The sequence below is a fragment of the Narcine bancroftii genome, chromosome 3 (assembly GCF_036971445.1).
Source record: "Narcine bancroftii isolate sNarBan1 chromosome 3, sNarBan1.hap1, whole genome shotgun sequence".
Classification (NCBI taxonomy): domain Eukaryota; kingdom Metazoa; phylum Chordata; class Chondrichthyes; order Torpediniformes; family Narcinidae; genus Narcine; species Narcine bancroftii.
This window is the reverse complement of record NC_091471.1, coordinates 46,754,243-46,775,009: the sequence shown is the minus strand read 5'-3', so window position 1 is coordinate 46,775,009 and position 20,767 is coordinate 46,754,243. Positions and strand designations below refer to the sequence as shown.

Below are 20,767 nucleotides of genomic sequence, written 5' to 3'. Positions count from 1 at the left end.
CACATGTACAACTCAATGAAACAGTGATCTTTGATCTTTAGTGCAAAACATGCAGGCATGCAACCAGACATAACACACATACAGACAAACAACAAATGTGCATATATAAGAATGAATAAATAAATAAATGAATATTGTTTTGTGAGTCTCAAATGGGGAATGTTTGTGGTTCCTTTGGCCGTTCAGCGTTCTCACTGCCCATGGGAAGAAGCTGTTCCTGAGCCTGGTGGTGCTGGCTCTGATCCTCCTGTATCTCTTTCCCAATGGGAGCAGCTGAAATGTGTGTGTGGGGTGGTGAGGGTCCTCAATGACTTTGTGCATTTTCTTCAGACAACAATCTAGGTAGATCGTGTTGATTGGGGGGGGGGGGGTAAGGGGGGTGGAAGGAGGGAGACTCCAGTAATTCTCTCTGCCACGCTTAATACTGTGGATATCAATTGACTGAGATCTTCAACACCTTTGTGCAGTAGTCCATCATCCCGGCAGGGTTCAAGACATCCACCATCATCCTGCTACCCAAGAGGGCGACAATAGCAGGCCTCAATGACTACCACCCTGTGGCACTGACCTCCACCATTATGAAATGCTTCAAGCATCTGGTGATGGAATGCTCAAAGCACACCTCCCAGAGACGCTGGATCCTTTTCAATTCACCTATAGAAGAACTGTTACACAGACTATGCTTTAGCTTTGTCGTTTCACTCCATTATGTCCCACCTGGAGAACAAGGCCTCATATGTCAGGCTGCTGTTCATTAAATTTAGCTCAGTGTTTAATACAATCATTCATCAGAAGCTGGTGGAGAAGCTGTCAGCACTGGGACTCAGTAGCCCTCTCTGTAATTGGATGCAGGACTTCCTAACAGAAAGTCCACAGACTATTCGAGTCAGTAGTAGGATATCGAGCACCGTCACGCTGATCACTGGTGCACCTCAGGGCTGTGTGCTCAGCCACTTCTGTTCATGCTATTGACCCATGACTGCATTGCCAGATCCAGCTCTAACAGTGTCATCAAGTTTGCAAATGACGCAACAATAGTCGGCCTCATCAGCAACAACGATGAGTTGCACTGCAGAGAGGAGGTGGAATATCTCATAAAATGTTGCGAGTAACAACCTGCATCTCAACATGGACAAGATGAAGGAGATGATTGTGGACTTCAGGACCAGGAACAGCCACCCTCCCACTGCACATCAACAACTCAGTTGCAGAGAACATGGAGAGTACCAAGTTCCTTGGAGTTCACTTAACTAGTGACCTATCATGGACACTCAACATCTCCTCGCTTGTCAGGAAGGCACAACAGTGACTGAACATTCTGAGAAGACTGAACCAGGCAAGGCTACTGACCACCATTTTGTCAAACATCTATAGGAGCTCTGTTGAGAGCGTCCTGGCCTGATGCATCACAATGTGGTACGGTTGTTGCAGAGTAATGGATGCGAGGTCAATTCACAGGGCCATAAGAGTGGCAGAGATGATCACTGGGGTCCCCCCTCCCCAACTGAAGTGATATACTGGGATCGTTATCTGAAGAAGGCCTGCAAAATCACTGAGGACCCCTTCCACTCTGCACAGAGCATCTTTCAGCTGCTCCCATCATGGAAGAGAGATGTAAGAGTATCAGAACCAGCACCACCGGGCTAAGGAACAGCTTCTCACTGGCAATGAGACTGCTGAACGACCAAAGGAACTTACCGTCCAACACTTTCATTTGTACAAAGCAATATATATTTTTTTTTAATTTTTATTGATAAAGTACTTGTCCTGAATATATATTGCCTATCTGTATGTGTGTTATATCTGGTTGTGAGTTTGCATGATTTGCAAAGAAAACCGGAAAATGTTACTTTGTTGAGTTGTACTTGTACAATCAAATGACAATAAATTTGATTTGACGACTAGACTTATGGATTGTGGATTGACCTCCAATCCAATTCTCTAATGCAACCATAGGACATTGTGATGCAGTAGCCCAAGACACTCTTTATAGAGTTCCTGAAAAATGTTGACCTGCCCAGTTCAATCTTCTCAGGAAGTGCAGTCACCATTGTGCTTTCCTGACAAGGGAGGAGATGTTGTGAGGGCTCTAAATTTAATTTTTTTTTTGTTTGTTTTATATTTATACATATAGCACTGTAACAGGCCATTTTGGCCCACAAGTCAGTGCTGTCCAATTTACACCCAATTAACCTACACCCCTGGTACCTTTTAGAGCAGTGGGAGGAAACCGGAGCCCTTAGGGAAAACATGGAGACACAGGGAAAACATACAAACTCTTTACAGACATCATGGGATTCGAACCCTGGTCCCGATCGCTGGCACTGAAAAGACTTTGTGCTAACCGCTGGGCCAACTGTGCCACCTGTGCCAGACAATCTCACTTCATTTTACAGGGATTGTAGAATGTTATGCAGTAGAGAAATTCTAGGCAATTGTTAGGGAAGGTTATTAGGTCCGCACAAAATTGAAGGCCTGTGCTGTATCATAGATTTCTGTGTTCTATATGTTCTAATTAGCACAAGGAAGGACAGTATGATGCACAGTACAGTATCCTTTATGTAGCAAAGGTAAAAATGCATAACCAACATTTTGAGCTTGAGCCCTTCATCAAGGTATTATAGAAGGCCTGTTTGGGGCCCCGGACCAAAGGTCCCTTTGCTACATAAAGGACACTGTTTGACCAGCTGAGTTTCTCCAGCAATTTGTGTTTTTACTTCAACCATGGTAGCTACATATTTTCGTGATTTACTTAGAACTCCTTCAGTGCTGCACTCATGTGCGGGATATCACTTATTTGGCAGCATTTGCACTTTGAGAATGGACAGCAGTGACTTGAATGAAGGCTTCCAACCAAAAGGAACTATCAAAATCTGAAGTTGCTCATCGAAGGTTATCCAAATTAGAAAGTTAATTGGAACTGGGACCCCCATTCAACTCCATCAACTTCAAGCGCAGAATTCAATACGCTACCGGTAGTCGCTTTGCTTACAGCTTTTGAACATTTTAATGGCTACTGAAATTCTATTATGTCTTTTGCAACTTCATATCAGCTCTAATATTATGTTTGAGGACTTCAACTTATTTACTATATCCCACATGAATTAAAATTTTAATACACTATTTGGACAAATACATCTGTTGAAACAGGTTAAGTGCATACATAAGCACTCTCTAAGGCAGTAATGCAAAGAATATTCTCATAGATTACTTTTCAATGGGTTTGAAATTTGTTTGGATAGATTACAGACAAGGGGTATTAGAGCTTTTAAAAAAAATCAATCACTGTAAAAAAAGAAAAGAAAATGCTATAACTACCGATTTCATATTACAAAGCATTAAGTGACAGAAAATTACACAGAAAACATCAATTATTAAATCCTGCCCATGTCCACAGGACTGAACATGTCATCAGACTTTGAAGAAAAAAAACAAGAGCTCCCAAAAAAATGCTAAACTTAGAATAAGGTCAGAATCGATCTTATTTTGAACAATAACCTGAAGGTAAACTGCAACTTTAACCCCATGTACAAGGCATATTTTCAATGCAAAGATATTGATGCATGTGAAACAAATAAATATTAATTCTTTTGGAAAATAGAAAAGTGCAGAGAGGAACAGGAGCTTTGGCCCATGATGTCTGCATCGAACAAAATTCCGCAATAAACTAAATCTCAGCAGCTTGCATATTATATCTATCCCTTTGTCCCTGCATATTCATGTGCTAAATTATGTAGTTACGATTTCTTAATTTATTTGTTACTTATTTGTCAATCTTGTTGTTTTTCATTCTTGAATCAATTTATATGATTTTTTTCTGGTTTTGTATCTTATCTTGTAAGCTCCTAAATGCATTACTTTACATTTCACTGTCTTAAATTTCATTTGCTAGTTTTCTGCCCAGCTGATGAGGCCCATCTCTACCTTCTAGCAGCCTGAAACTTTCCTCTTCACATCAAACACATGGTTTAATGTTTGTATTTATCTGTAATGGTCCTTTCGGTCTAATCATTACTCTGCTACCAAAGCAGGTACCGAACAACCTCAATGATGTCTCTCAGTCATAAAAATGCTAATTGATCATTATGTTCTATTTCCTATTACCAAGGTCATTGTTGCAGACAGTAATTGGCCTTCTCACTGGTTCAGATGGAGAGTCTGGCTAGTCTTGAGAGACCTGCACAAATTTCTTGCTGAAAGTATTCACAGGCTCTTTAATTTCTCCTGGCTACCATCTGAAGTTCTTGGGTTTAAGAAGTTCACGATGATCGCACGCCCAAGGGGAAGCAAGTCTCCATGGCTCAAGGACAAGCCCCCGGTGCCCCTGACATTCAACATCATGAAGTGCTTAGAGTGGCTGGTCATGGCCCTTATCCATTCCAGTATCCCAGACAATCTTGATCCATTACAATTTGATGACCATTGCAACAGGTACATGCAGTGGTCCTGGACTCTGCCCTGGGACACCTTGATAATAAGGACACTTAAGTCATGCAACTACTGTATATAATAATTACAGCTCTGCCTTCTCTTCCATTATCCCAAACACCCATTCCAAAGCTTTGAGACCTAGGTCTCAGCATCCCCCCCCATCTCTGTAAAAGGATCCTTGCCTTTCTGCCCCAAGCCGTGAGGGCTTGTAACATCATCCCTTCTATGTTAATCTTCAATACCAGCACTCTGCAAGGAGGTTACCAAGTCCCTTTCTACTCATGGCTGTGTGGCCAAGTAGTACTCCAATTCCATCTACAATTTGGCACATTACTTTTGCTTTACTATTGCAATACCTGTTCCACTTAAGTACGAACTGACTTGACTGGTGAGCATATTTTTCATGGTATCTCAATAGTTAGATTTTCTGAAGGTTTGTTATATCACATAGGGCAGGATTTTGCTGACACATGGATGAAGCATTAGTTAAAGGAACAACCTGAAAATGTTTCTACCTGCTTCACTATTGACTTCCCTTCACCCAGGACTGTGACTGAATGATTAAAAATTTTGAACTACCCATTCAAATGAAATATAATTAGCTTTCCATATAGCTATTAGGTTAATTAGTGTGCAGTATTACTTTGAGCCTAGTTCTCTAAATTAACTTGATTTCTTACATTCAGCATATTCTTTTTTTTACCTTTCCTACAACCTGCTTCAAAGACCTTTGGAATCTAAAACCATTTCACCTGCATTGTCTCTCTAGTCAGCCTATTGGCAGTACCATTTTTTTCAAAATTCAGTAGTATGGTACTGGGCAAATTCATGGATCATAATCCTTAGTTCTTGATCTCTTTCTTAATTTCCTAAAAAGCTGATTGCAGTTCATCACCTTTTCACAGCTCACTGTCAGTGTAATTTTGACAAACTTGGTGAAAAAAAATGCTCTGTTTTTTTTCTTCATGAGTGAAAAAAAATGCTCTGTTTTTTTTCTTCATGACTGGCTAATGGTGCAATACTGATTCAGAACTGATTCCTGACAGACCTCACTGGCTACAGTTTGTGGACTTGAAAGCTACTTATTTATTCCTACCCATTGTTTTCAACCCTCAAACAAATGCTCCACTCATGCCAATAAAATCCTATTAGTTCTCATTTTATGTAGCAATGTTCATTGCAGTACCTGGTGTACTGCCTCCTGAAAATGCAGTTATCCAACATCAGCTGGTTCACCTTTATCTGTCCTGCTTGCTATCACTTGTAAAATTCTCTTTGATTTGCCAGGTGTGACTTCCGTTCCATAAAACCATGTTGACTGCTCAATATTTTGTAAGTGGTCTGTTGCCACATTCTTAAAGATAGATTATTTGAAATAATCTTTTCTCTTTTTTTTTAATATTCGGTAAGGTTAAAGGATTCAATGGTGCCATTTAATAAACAAACAAAGAATTCTCTTGGCATCATCCTTCAGCAAAAACATAAAAAATGCCTTTTCCATTTGTAGCACTGAGTGTAATTCAAAAGTAGTTATGGAACAATTTAGAATTTCTCAAGGATCTGCTGCACAAGTGGTCAGCCTCCTTTCTTAGCACATGCTCCCATTCAATTATAGCATAAAGTGTTCAGGGCTTACTGGAAAAAAAAATTGCAGTTGTTCTTGCTTTTATTAATAATAGTTTTGTTTCTTCTTTGTTATAATCTCAACTGGCTTTCAATCCTCAGTACTCCAGAGTTACTAATGTTTAAGGTAATATTTCTTTGCCCTTAGGTTATTTTGGAGCTTATTTTGGAACCATTCCTCTGCTTGCCCTTCCTCATTAAGTAATCATTTTCCTTCCACATCCCTTTAAATAATACCTGAGGATATTTTTCTTTTTGCTTAATTAGAGTACCTTCTGTTCAGCTCTCCTGAGAAAACCTCTCAGAGCATAAAAAATTATTCTTGTATATCTGATTTTTATTTATAAGAGTATTGATTCTAACTTGAGAAGGATAGTAAGAAACTCAGCATTCACCTGCTCCTGGATTACAGGTGGCATTATATGCTGGTAAGCAATGAATCAAACACGTCTGCCCAAAGGTTTTGCTCTACCTTTTGTGGTAAGAACTTAACTGCAGAAGTGCATTTCATGAAGAATATTTAATAATTCAGATGCTGAAATAATAAATTGTATTCCCCATTTGAGTTCTTCTTATTTATATTTACATGTTTGTCATTTCTTCAAAGATAATGAGGGGGGGGGGCATGGCAAGATGGTGTAAAGATCAGACGTGTAATCCCTGCCCTCTCTGGTCAGATTTTTAAATGCCCGTTTTTTAACCCTTTAGTTATAATTTTAAAACTTTAATTTTTAGTTTGATATTTTGGTGAGCTATTATGGCTGTTAATGTAAAAAAAAACTAAGTCTCAGTTACAAAAGAAAATACAGTTTCAAAGTGCAGAAGAATTGGGGCCTAAACAACCTGGAACAGCCTCAGATCCATTTTCAGCGATCCCCAAGCTCCAACGATCGCCAGTGGGGACAAAACCTAAGGTAACAGTTACTCACCAGTTTTAAGATGGCGCTGGTTCGACCCATTCTGCGGAGGAAGGAGCATGCTCCTGAGAAGTCGGGCACGACTCTGGAGGCCTGCTATAAAGAACTCTCCCGTTGGAAGGGACAGGAGTGTGGAGAAAGAAGATCCTGACAGCAGACGTGCAGTCTGCAGCGACTATGCGCTTGGGTGGCGCTATTAACTATAGAGAATTCCGTAATTTTATTTTAAAAATGGTCTGCGGGGGACGACAGCAACGACCCCCTGAGGAAGTCGGGGAGTCGTCGTTGGATGTCCAAACCCGCAGCAAAACGATCAGAATGCTACCTTTTGAAGAGCAAAAAGAAGAGGACTTACCTTATTCTGCCACTGCACAGGAAATGGAAGAAGAGCTGGAAGAAAGTGAATTACAAGTCATGGAACCGGATCCTGCATTCCAAACTGCACTTCAGCCTGTTTATAAGATGGTTGAAGGTATTGCTTCTTATCTGGATGATATTACTGGTCAATTGAATCAGGTGGTTCAAATGAATACTGATATAATTTCAGACTTAAATGTGGTTAAGGCAGAAGTTAAAGAAAACCGGGAAAACTTCAAAAAATTTGAAGCTTCTTTTTCTGAATGTAAACAACAGGCACAATCCAATACAGAAACAATAGTGAAGGTGGAAAAATCAGTTAAAGATTTAGGAGCCTGGGAAAAAGAGTTAACAAGAAAAATGGACTATTTGGAAAATCAAAGCAGAAGAAATAATGTGAAAATTGTGGGTTTGCCAGAAGGTATAGAAGGTCAAGATCCCGTTAAATTTTTAAAGAATTGGATTCCCCAAATGTTGGGGGAAGAGTCCCTTCCTGACGGACTAGTATTGGAAAGAGCACTTAGAGCTTTAAGAAGACCACCTCTATCTGGTCAACCGCCAAGAGCTGTGATAGTTTGTTGTTTGAATTGTTTGGATAGAGAGACAATCCTTTGGCTTGCAGTTCAAAATGCAAGACAAAGGCAAGCTCCAATGATGGTTCAGAATAGTAGAGTTTTCTTCTATCCTGATTTGAGTCAAGATGTCATCAGACGCCGACGTGAATTTAATTCAGTTAAAGATGCTTTATGGTGTAAAGGTTACAAATTTGCTTTTTGTTATCCTGCTGTGTTGAAAGTGTTTTATGGAAACTATCAGTTTCAATTCTTTGAGAGTGAGCATCAGGCAATGGTTTTTGCTAATTCATTACCAGATGACAGAGGACAAAGAAAGAGTCCACCATTATCTCCTAAAAGAAAATCTGATGGATTTGTAAATGGACAAAATGGCAGAAATGGAAAGAATGGGAATGGAAAGAGTTCATCTACTCTTGAAATTAGTTCATTATCTGGACTGGAATCTTAAGGCTGAATTAAAAATTACTCCTGTAATTACAGGAGACGCATTTGAATGAAAAAGAAAGTATAAAATTGAAGAGGGATTGGGTTGGACATGTTTTTTTTTCTTCATTTAATTCTAAAGCTAAGGGAGTAGCAATTTTGATACATAAAAATTTATCTTTTGAATTACAATCAATGGAAATTAATGCAGGATGTATTCTTAAGTTGAATTGTAAGATTTTTAATGAATTTTGGACTTTACATAACATTTATGCTCTGAATGTGGATGATGAAGTATTTATTTCAGATGCATTTTTGCTTTTGGGACAAGCTAATGAAAATGTTTTGGTTGGAGGTGATTTTAGAACCTTTACTAGATAAATTTCTAAAATATGTTAAAAAATCTAAAATGACAATTCAAATTCGAGCTTTGATGAAAGATTTTAATTTAGTGGACATCTGGAGACGTCTTAACCCAAAAGAGAAGGATTTTTCTTTTTATTCATTTAGACATGAATCTTTTTCTATATATTGATTTTTTTTTAGTATCAGCGCATTTACAGGGGAAAATATTGCAAGCAGAACATAAAAGTAGGGTAATTTCAGATCATTCTTTGTTGTATTTTACTTATAAGAGATCTGAAAAAGTTCGTGTAGCTTCTCATTGGGGATTTAATACGATGTTGTTAAAAAAAGTGGAATTTATTGAATTGTTAAGAAACAAATTAATCTCTTTTTGGAAGAAAATGTTAATTCTGTTCAGAGTAAATTTATATTGTGGGATGCTATGAAAGCTTACTTGAGAGGTCAAATAATTAGTTATACCTCTAAGGTTAAAAAGAACTATTTGACCGAGAGTCTTGAATTAGAGAAACAGATTGATCAATTAGAAAAGGAATTTCAGAGAGATGTGACAGAAAATCAGAAGATAGAGTTGTCTAGATTGAAATTGAAATATAATACGTTGCAATCTTATCAATTTGAATGTTTGATTAATAGATCTAAACAGCGGTATTATGAATGGGGTGAGAAAGCACATAAGGTACTTACATGGCAGTTAAAGAAAGAACAGGTATCATGGGTTATTAATGCAGTTAGACAGAATTTCACTATTATTTACAAACCTCATGAGATTAATGATGAGTTTCATTCATTTTATAAGAAATTATATACTTCTGAGGAAAAACAGGAGAAAATGGTTCAATTGACTCTTTTTTTAATCGGTGTTGAAATTACCGGTACTAGGAGAAGAAGACATATTGGAGCTGGAGGCTCCTTTTACTGATTTGGAAATTAAATCGGCTATGTTGGAAATGCCGAGTGGAAAATCACCTGGTGATGATGGGTTTTCGGTTGAATTTTATAATGTATTTCATGAGGATTTATCTATAGTGTTTGGAAATGTGTTATGACAGATTAAGGAACATTATGATTTATCTGAATCATGCTCTAGTGCCTTAATTACTGTAATTCCTAAGAAGGTGTCTTCATATAGACCAATTTCTTTTTTGAATGTAGACTATAAAATAATAGCTAAAGTATTAGCGAATCGATTGACTAAATTTTTACCTAAGTTGATACAAGTTGATCAAAGAGGTTTTTTAAAGAATAGGTATGCTTCAGATAATATTCTTCGAGTAATTAGTTTGATTAATAAACATCAACAGTGTCCTGACCATCCGATGATGATATCTCTTGATGCAGAAAAGGCTTTTGATAGAGTTGAGTGGAACTTTTTATTTAAAGTTTTAGAGAAATTTAACTTTTATTGGTTGGATTAAAGCTTTATACAATAAACCAATAGTTAGGGTATTGACAAATAGTCAGATCTCAGAACCTTTTAGATTAACTCGTTCAACTCCCAGTAACAAGGTCTCCAGCTTTGTTTGCATTAGTAATTGAACCTTTAGGACAGTTGATACGACAAAATATACAGATACAAGTTATGAGAGTTTTAGATGGGGAGTATAAAATTAATCTATTTGCTGATGTATTTAACAAACCCAGCTCTGTCACTTTTACATTTGAAGGAATGTTTAATACAATATGGATCTTTGTCTAGATATAAAATTAATTGGGGAAAAAAGTGAAATTTAACTGATAGGCGAAGGAGATTATTCAGTTTATAAGAATTAATTTGAAGTGGACTGATCAAATTAAATATTTGGGTATAAATGTGGATGTTGATTATCAACCTTTATATAAATTAAATTATGTACCGTTAATGAAAAAAGATTAAAGGATCTTCCTATAAATTTAATTGGAAGAGTAAATACAATTAAAATGAATATTTTTCCATGTATACAATATTTGTTTCAATCAATTCCATGCTTACTTAATAAGATTTTATTTTGAGATTTAAATAAAATGGTTATGGAATTTTTATTGAAGGATAAATTTCCGAGAATAAGCTAACCTGGATATATGCATTAGGGGGATTATGCTTACAACATTTTCAAAATTATTATGAGGCAGCTCAATTTAAATTTATTAGTTTATTAATGGACTTGAAATGGCCCCCTAGTTGGGCTAAAATTGAGATGGCAAATATTTCTGAATTTGAAACATATAAATTTTTGTTTTGGTGGAATTTAAATTTATTACAACAATTTAATGTGCCTATACTAAAACTGCCTGTCCCGCATCGGACTTGTCAGCCACAAACGAGCCTGCAGCTGACGTGGACATTACCCTTCCATAAATCTTCGTCCGCGAAGCCAAGCCAAAGAAAAAAAAACATTTAATGAAGTTACGGATGAGAAAAAATAGAATGATAGGTTCTAAGGGTAAATTACTGACTTATTCCTTTTTCAATGTATAATCAATGCTTATTACATTGGAAATCTAAAGGTATAAAAAACTCGGGGGATTGTTTTAAAGAAGGTCAATTTTTATCTTTTAATCAAATGAGGGAAGATTTTGGTATTAATGAGAATTCTTTATTTGTTTATTATCAACTTCGATCTCTAGTAAAACAAATATTTGGTAGAAACATGATTTTACCTGATTTGACAACATTTGAATCTTTTCTTGTGATTGCACCAAAGAAGGGATACATTTCATTGATGTACCAAATATTACAGGGAAGTATGGAAAAAAAGGGATGGAATAGATCTAAGATTAAATGGGAAAAGGATATTAACTTTACTTTTTCTGAGGATGACTGGTTAGATATTTGTCGTGATAGTGTTACTAGATTGATAAATGTTCGTTATGCAATGGTTAATTACAATTTTTTACATCAATTGTATTTAACACCTGAAAAGTTAAAAAAAATATGGTTTTAGTGAATCAGATTCTTGTTTTAGGTGTGGTAATTTGGTTTGAACTTTTTTTCATTCTGTTTGGTTATGTGTACATATACAATCTTTTTGGAAAGCAATTCAATTGTTTTTGGAACATTTGTATAAGATTAAAATACTTTTAGATCCGACAATATTTTTGTTGGGTAGGTTGAAGCCTTTGAAAGATTTGGGATTAGATACATTTCAGATTGCTTTTGTATATTTAGCTTTATCTGTAGTGAAAAAATGTATAGCAAGTATATGGAAAAATGCTAATGTGATTGATATTAATAGATGGCATAATGAATGAAAACTTGTTTGATAATGGAAGAAATTACCTATGTTTTACATGATAATTATTCTTTTTTTCTTAATAAGTGGTCTTTATATTTAGAATATTTACATTTAGATTTACCTTGATTAGATTTTAGTAAATATATTTCAGTTTTCTTTTCTCTTTCTTTGGCTCTCCTAAAGAGAGCTGGCTGAGAGGGGGGAGGGGGGTTTCTTTTCTCTTCTTTTTTTTTCCCTCTTTTTTTATCTATAAAGAAATTTTTTTAATCGTTCATATTATGTATTTGTCTTATTGTATGTAATAACTTTGATGAACGAATAAATAAAGTTATTAAAAAAAAAAGATATTGAGGGCAAAATAGCTAGTGCATAAAATGAGACCTGGGATTGTGATCACAAGACATTTGTACTCATTGACCAAATTTTCTCACTGGTTACTGACCAATGGTTACAATGGTTGGAGCCCAACTTTTGCCCCAGTTTGTTACTATGAATCCAGCAAACAATTTCTGCAAACTACTGTTTCTCATCTTAGTCAAGGCCAATACTGTAGAGACAAAAATCAAGTAAAACCAGATGGTGAAGTTTAAAGGATAGTCAAAAGAAACAAAAAACCTGCAGATGCTGGAAATCTAAAATAAAACCAGAAAATGCTAGAAACACTCAGCAGGTCAGGCAACATTTATGGAAGGAGAAACAGTTCAGGTGTCAGATCAGGGACCCTTAATCAGAACCTTTGCACTCACCCAGAATCACAGAAATCTTCAAATTATCCAGCATTTCTCAAGACTGTGTTCTTATCACATCCTGAGAGCCATGCTTTATGCAACAACAGGAGAGGACAGTCAAGAGCAGGAATGGTGTAGAACTGAAGTCTCTATCTAAAAACTGTTGTCTGCATTTCCAGTTAATTTTCTATGACATTTGGTGCTGCAGCACGCTACTTTTTCCTTTCCCATGAGATGCTGAAGATCACAAAATTCAACAATCTTGATTCCAATACTCATAGAATCTTAGAGTAATAGAGTCATTCAATGTGGAAACAATTAATTCAGCTCAACTTGCCTATGACAACACTGGTCTCACCTGCCTATCTTTGGCCATATCCCTCTACCCTCTAAACTTATTCTATCGATATATGCAACAACATTTTTCTTAAACATTGCATTGGTACCTGCCTCAACCACCTCCTCTGGCAGCTCATGCCATACACTCACCATCTTCTGTGTAAAAGAACATTAGCTCTCAGGTTCCTATTAAATCTCTCCTTCCTTGCCTTAAATCTATGTCCTCTGGTTACCAATTCCCCTGGGCAAAAGACTTTGTACATTCACCCAATCTATTACTCTCATAATTTTGTATCCCTCGATGAACTCATCACTCACCCTTCTATGCCTCAAGGAATAAAGCTCCAGCCTGCTCCCAATAGTTGAGGCCTGAATCCTGGAAAAAAATGGTGTTGTTGTCAAGATAGAGGAATGTGGCCTGCAGCTCATATTGGTCTTCCATTCGGTCCATCTCCCGCTGGAAGACCAAGAGCCCATTGGTGACACCAAAGGGAACCATCAGGAAATGGTAGAGGCAGCCATCAGCCTCAAAAACCAATATATTTGCGGTCATCTGGGCGGATGTGGAGCTGGTGGTGTGCTGAATTTAGATCAATGGTGGAAAATACCCAATATTGAGCAATTTACTTTACCATATTGGATATGTGGGGAAGGGGATACACTTCCAGCTGAGTATATCTGTTAATGATCTGACTGTAGTCAATGACCATTCTGTTTTTCTCCCCATTCTTTGTGACAAGGCCAATACTGTACTCCCTGTGACCACTGCTTGGGTTTTCCAGGGGCTGGTGCTGGATTCAATGATCCCCTCACTGAGTAGCCGCTGCTAATAAAAGCCTATCAGTTTTACATAACTTCTAGTTGAGAGTCTGCAGGTCGTGCGCAGTCTTCAGGTTGCTTGCTGGAAATAGAGGGGGAAAGAGGCTGGGGGATTTTTGCTGGTGGAGTGCAGTTGGCAGTTTAAAAACAGTTGATTACAGATAGTGGGGGGGGGGGAAATAGGGCCCATCATTTTCCAACGTCACACTTTAAGGGTGGCATTGAATCTCCAGCCCAGTAGCAAGGCAGTGCAGAGCTATGAAATCACCAGGAGTTTAAAGTCGTTGTAGTCTGTGGCTGACATGGTCAGAGTCACTACACAGTAGCCGCGAACATCAGCTGCATGGGACTTTGAGGCTTTACCGTGAGGGAGTAACACTGCACCGTGATGAGGTGAACGATGCTCTCCGTGCTCCCACTATCGAACAGGTAGCTCATCTCATGGCCATTTACCTGGATGCCCATCATCAATCTGGCAAGTTGGCGAAGGCTACCTTGATTCAGCATGATGGAGGCCAGTGATGGATTGCTATCTGTAGATACAGTGGAATGTTTGGGTATTTTGTCCCAAGATGTCCAAGATGGTGGCATGCATGCAGCGTAATGTCCTTTCTTCCTAGAGTTAGCGCAAACTGCATCTTTCACCAGGCAGTGTTTTCTTGAGTGCTTGTTCAGGCTACAGAAGTAGCTCAGTACAGTGGAGTACAACAGCTGTGGACTGCTCGCTGGTGAGATGTGGCGGTAGTGGTGTTAGGTGATCATGGAGTACATGGCCGTGGTCAGATCACTCAAAGGATGTGGCAGTGACAGCATTCCACAGGGTTGTGGCCCTCCCACATCCCAAGATGGTGGCACCCAGGGCCACCCATGAGGTGGCCGCATTGTTGACCAAGTAGGCTTTCATGTTCTGAAGGTCCATCTCTAGCATGCCTGCCAGTTCAACTGCCTCCGCTAGTTGAGCTCACCTTGCTCCAACAGTCTCTGCCAGATGTAGTTGGACCTGATGCCCGCGATATCTCTGATCAGGTCCTCCATGTTCACCACGGCTGTCACAGGCCTGTCCAAGAGCTCGCAGAGGTTGGAGGTACTCAGCACTTGATTCCCTGGGTCGCTGTTTTTGGGTAGCCTGGTGTTTGCGTAGACCTCTTTTACTTTCCTCAGATACAGGCCTTTCGGGATGTCCGTTGCCTCTGGGTATGACTCATGTCCCTGATCATTGAATATACCAGGGCCCTGACCTGGGAATGTAGTACTTGCAGTTTGTCATTCTCTGATTGAACAATGGTAGATGATGCCTGCAGGAACACTTCGAAGCAATGCAGCCAGAGTCAAAATTGTTGGAGGCTTCAGGCGATTTTGGGTCAATTTCCAACTTTTCTGATTTTGGGATCTGCTCCATTATCAAAATTTATTGCTAATAAAATTGATGCACCACCAATAACTCCAAAAGACTAGAAGTTATGTAAAACTGATAGGTTTTATTAGCAATTGAATGGAGGCATGTCCATGCTGGTCGACTGTCCTGAACTGAGGAGGAGGCTGTGGAACAGTCATCTTTATTCAGGAGTCTGTGGGAGGAGCCACAGGGTCCAGTCAGCCAAAAGGGTTGCATCCAGACAGCTAAATTTATGTACAGTAGTTTACCACACCTTGTTTGACAAGAATAATGAACTAGAGTTGGAAAAAGGAGTCTTTTGTAAACTGAATACATTTTTTAATGCCTCCGCAGTGGGATTGGAATTCGAATTTGTATGTTCCCCATAATTAGTGCAGGCCTATTGATCCCACTGAGGACAACCTAGGTGGACCCAAACCATTAACCATGTTGGAACTTATGGCTGAAGTCCATGTCATAGTTGTTCAAGTCAGGTGATTGGCTGAATACAGGAATGATTCAGTAACATTGTTACCTCATGACTACATCCATATTTTTGTCAATACCATTGTTTCATTCAGCTTTTTGCCTCCGACAATGAAAAGGGCATAAACCTCTAAGGCTGGACCACAGAGGGGAAAAAAGTACAACCATGTACCATTTGGTCATTTAATACAGTAGGAAAAAAATGAAGATCAACTCTTGGCATCAGGAACTTAAATTATGATAGATTAAGGCCATCAGACCAAATTTCTTTGGAAAAGAGGAATTTTTAGAAGCGAACTAACTGAAAGAATTGCAGGCCAAATTATTAAAGTGTTGAAGAATTCTTATATCAGAAGGTAATGGTTATGAGGATTAAAAAATAAATTAAGTAGAACAAATTTACTTAAAGGTTAATAAAATTAAAAAGGCTATTTGAACAGATAATATGTATATAAGACATTTTTAGATCTTTAGATATATTCTGGAAGAACAAGTCTGATATGATGAGCTTGCAATAAAATGGATTTAATATACCTGCATAACAAAAGGTCAAATTTACTTAACTCTTAATGCTCATGTGGTTTACAAACAGAAATAACAGGATTAAAGTAATTAGGACAGTGCGAATACATTCTCACATGAATATTCTCCTATAATATCAAAATTTTAAATTGCAGCTGACGACTCCATCCATTTTTAGATGTTCAAAATGTTAGCAAAAAGGAACTTCGTTAAAATATTTAAGTGGTGTTGAAACATTAAGTTTGAATTCAAGTTTATTTATCACCTGATTGCACAAGCCTAACCCGACCAATCAGTGTTCTCTAGTTCTCAGTGCAAAGCATGCAGACACACAACCAGATAAAACACATATACAGTCAAGCAATACATATGCAGGTCAAATAGACATATATAAAAATAAATGAATAGTTGAGTCTTGGATGGTTAGTGAGAGCGTTCCTTTCATCATACAGCATTCTTACTGCCCATGGGAAGAAGCTGTTTCTCAGCGTGGTGGTGTGGGCTCCTTTACTCCTGTATCTCTTTCCCAATGGGAGCAGTTGAAAGATGCTGTGTGTGGGGTGGTAAGGGACTTGACGATTTTGCATGCCCTCTTCAGATAACGCTCCCAGTAGATCACGTTGATGGAGGGGAGGGAGACCCCAGTGATCCTCTCTGCCACTCTTATAGTCCTGTGGATTGATCTCTGATCCAATTCTCTTCAGCAACTGTACCACACTGTGATGCAGTTGGTCAGGATGCTCTTTGTGGATGTCTTGTAGGAGGTTGACATGATGGAGGATGGTAGCCTTGCCTGCTTCAGTCTTCTCAGGAAGTACAGTTGCTGTTACGCCTTCCTGACAAGTGAGGAGATGTGTGTCCAGGGTAGGATAGCTAAATAGTTAAACTGTAGTCACTGGCGTACTTAACTTTTTAAATATAGCTATCATAACATGTTGACATTTTACTTGCTTTATTGTGGGTTTTGTTTTAAAATCTATACAATCAAATTTAAATTCTCATCTTTAGTGAACTCTGACATGCTCCAGCAACTCAAGTGCTACTAAAAAGGCAAAATTATTCTGAAAGATCCACAAAATCAAGCCATTTACATTAATTCTAAACTTTATAAGCAATAACAATTACATAATGTCAAAAGCTTCAGTGATTTGTTTACAAGTAGCCACAATTGCTTAGATTTTAATGTTTGGGGGGAAAAGAGCCTTATAGGGACAGTCCAGATTAGTATTTGAAGTTCCCAACTCTGTTCAAGGCCTCAAACTATAATATCAGTAATGTACTAATGTCAATACAAAAAAAACACAATGAGATTCAATCTTCTCTCACAGTTTTCAGTCATGAGCAGCAAACACTTGGTTGTGTCAATTGTTTGCATCAATGAATTCCAAGCACATGTATAGGTCATATGTAGTAAACAAGTAAATTGTATTAGTTGTTGAACAGGTGTTGTTGTTGTAATGTCATTCACAAAAATGCTGGAGAAACTCAGCATCCATAGGAAGTAAAGGGTAACCAACCGGAACCTTTCATCAAGGTTTGTATTTGTCTATGCTTTCAATAAATGGATAAATAAAGAAAAAAAAACATTTTTATTTTTACTTTATTTTGGTAGACATGAAAGTTAAATTGGTCTCATACGTAATATGCTTTAAAGATGCAGAACAATAAGGTAGCTGTTCAAGAGAGGTTACATCTCAAACTTAGCAGCTCAAGGCTCAATGTATTGTGTCTTAATGCAAACAGACTGAGGTCCTGGTCGATAGATTTATGAAGGCTTCCATCCCCCGGTTGTTTTACTGACTTTATATGGCCCCAAGCTTCAGCTGTTTTTATCAATACTTCATTTCTGCAATCCCTGCTCTAACAGGAGCAGTAGTAATCAGATTGCTCACTCTTTTCAAAATACAACCCATTCAGATTTGGAGAGGTTAAAGCATTCCAGTTCGAACTTCCAAAGAGAAATTTATTAAACAAATGTGATTAACAATTCAGAACCAACATGGTGATACTTACTTTTGGTTGCATCTCAAGGCTGTATTTAACAAAATAAAAGCCACGCACAACTTCCTTTGTGCTCCAGAGTCATGTTCAATTTGAGGCTGCTCTGGCTGATCTCAGCAAGATATCAGTTTATTGCCTGTAATTGGTTTCTGCTTCTTTTAAATGGGGATGATTGTAAATGGGGCAGGGCTCCGTCTCTTACTTGTTAGTCAGTGATTCCTGTTGGAGAAACCATGTGGAGGCATCAGATTACAACAAATTTCCAGTTTTATAAATCTTCTGAGAAAGCACAAAGCTGAAACAAGAATGAAAGGATGGATTAGACATTACCAGTGTAGTGGGTCAAATGACTCAAAGATTTGTTGACTCAAACCAAGGCTTTTATTCGCCAAAGACTGGAGGGTAGTACATCGAGGTCGACCAGCCCAGACTGACCTGGGTCTGGTTAGGAGCACCCCTTTATGACATGCCAGTAGGCGTGGCCACGGCTCTCACCCAATCACTCCTACTATATGTAAATACATACATTGGTGATAGTATTCTGTACCATCATAACCAGTCTTCCCTACTTGCAGGAATATACTTGGATTAAGCATGAAAGTCTGCAGATACTGTGATTGAAGTAAAACACACAATGCTGGAGAAGTTCAGCAGGCCCAACAGTGTGCTTTATGTGTCAAAGAGGAATATAATCAACATTTTGGGCTTGAGCCCCTCATAAGGTATGAACAAAATGTGGGCAGGCGCCTGATCAAAATGGTGGGCGGGGGGGGGGGAGTGGCAGGGGCAGGGGAGCAGCACAGCCCCACTGGCAGTGGGTATCAGGGGATAAGGCAGGGAGGGAATATCTCCAATCAAGGAGAGCTGGAGGAAAGAAAACAGAGGGATGGGGAAGAGAGAGAGAATGTGGCGTGGGCTCAGAGAAATTGGAGAAGTCACTATCCATCATGTGGGAGAATGCACAGTATGGAATATACAGTAGTTGACATCATTTATCGCTCTTGGAAGCAGAAAATGGGAAAGTTTGAAATGTGTCAAGTAGTGGTGAGACTGTAACTGCAGCCATTTTAAATGGCTACGCACACTCTAATCCAGATGGTCAGAGATGAAAGCATGTTCCACTCTATTAGCAGAGAGTGGAACATGCTTGCACTCTCTGGGAAATGCTAACCTTGTCCTTGAGAAAGCCAAGCTTTGTGGAATATTGTGTTTAGGTTGGGAGTACCTAAAGAGAAGTACAAAAGAACAGGGACGTGAACTGTGGATCAGTGTTGACACCAGATGGGAGGCATGTGATAGGTGAGATTATGATATTCTTGCTGAAGAGGAAAAAACAACAGCCAGATACAGAAATTAAAATTGGCACAACTAGGCCTGTCGAATGGTAGAGATTGAGGGGTAGGGGACAAGGTGGGTGATAGGTTCCAAGGATTTTGTGCTGAATGGTAACATTTTGACATTCAGCAAGATAGATATAGCAGCCTAACATTCCTTGCAGCTGTAATAAAAAACAAATTTAATATAAATTGAACCGTGCTGCAACAGTTACTGAGGCTCTTTATTTATTAACTGCATGAGTCATCCCAATATAGTGTCACATTTGGTTTGGCCATGTTAGAAATATATTGGAGTTGTTCACTGAAGCTGAGTGCTGAATCTTGACAAGATGAGCCATATAATCTTGCTAGTAGCCCACTTTCAATGATGATTGGTGCTAATCTTAGAATTAAGGGGGAATCAAATAACGAATTTTATATTTTTTGTCTCATATTTTGTATTTTCTTCTGGCAAAGAAAGAGGCCTATTGGACTATTAGAATAATCCCATTAGCTCTATTCCTCTACTTATACTCCTGTTCCCTTTCACATACCTACCTGATTCACGTTCCACTCACCTACTGTAGGGACAATTTACAATAGTCAATTGATTATACAATTGCTATCCCTTTGAGATATAAGAGGAAACCAGGACACCTAAGCAAAAACTATGCAATTAGAGGGAGACCACGTAAACTCTGTAGTGACTCTGAGCGCTCTGGGTGTTCAGGATGGCTTTACCAGTGAACAGGTTTATTGAAATGAATTGTTTATTGTCCCTTGAACCAAGATACAGTGAAAAGCTTTTGTTTGCTTGCTAGCCAGGCAAGTCAACTCATACTTCAGGTATAGCAATAATTAAAAAGAAAATGAAGGGTGTTGTATGGCTTTAGTTAAAGAATGCATGGAACATTGTTATTAACATATAGTTTCGATGGCTTTACTGAGACAAAAAGTTTAATTTGAAAAATATCATAGCAAGAATATCAATTTAAGTTTAATTGTTAAAAATGTTTAAATGTTAAATTTGGACACTCAGCATGGTAACAGGTCCTTCTGACCCTTGTGCCCGTACCACCAAAATACTCCAATTTACCTAAATCAATCTTTTTTGAATTATATTTTATTTAATTTGTAAAAGTACACACACACTCACACACACACACACACACACACACACACACACACACACACACACACACACACACACACACACACACACACACACACACACACACACACACACACACACACACACACACACACACACACACACA

General features: G+C 38.3%; 2 long non-coding RNA genes across 2 annotated transcripts in view; one reads left to right on the top strand and one right to left on the bottom strand.

The window, feature by feature from the left end:
- LOC138756094 (uncharacterized) overlaps nucleotides 1–18,612 on the bottom strand; it is a 27,014-nt gene extending 8,402 nt beyond the window's left edge. The window contains exons 1-2 of the long non-coding RNA XR_011352741.1: nucleotides 18,505–18,612; nucleotides 18,187–18,393 (exon numbers count right to left, since the gene is read on the bottom strand). This is a non-coding gene — a long non-coding RNA (uncharacterized lncRNA). The remainder of the gene's footprint in view (nucleotides 1–18,186; nucleotides 18,394–18,504) is intronic.
- LOC138756095 (uncharacterized) overlaps nucleotides 15,768–20,767 on the top strand; it is a 22,178-nt gene continuing 17,178 nt past the window's right edge. Inside the window, exons 1-2 of the long non-coding RNA XR_011352742.1 lie at nucleotides 15,768–16,007; nucleotides 18,750–18,896. This is a non-coding gene — a long non-coding RNA (uncharacterized lncRNA). The remainder of the gene's footprint in view (nucleotides 16,008–18,749; nucleotides 18,897–20,767) is intronic.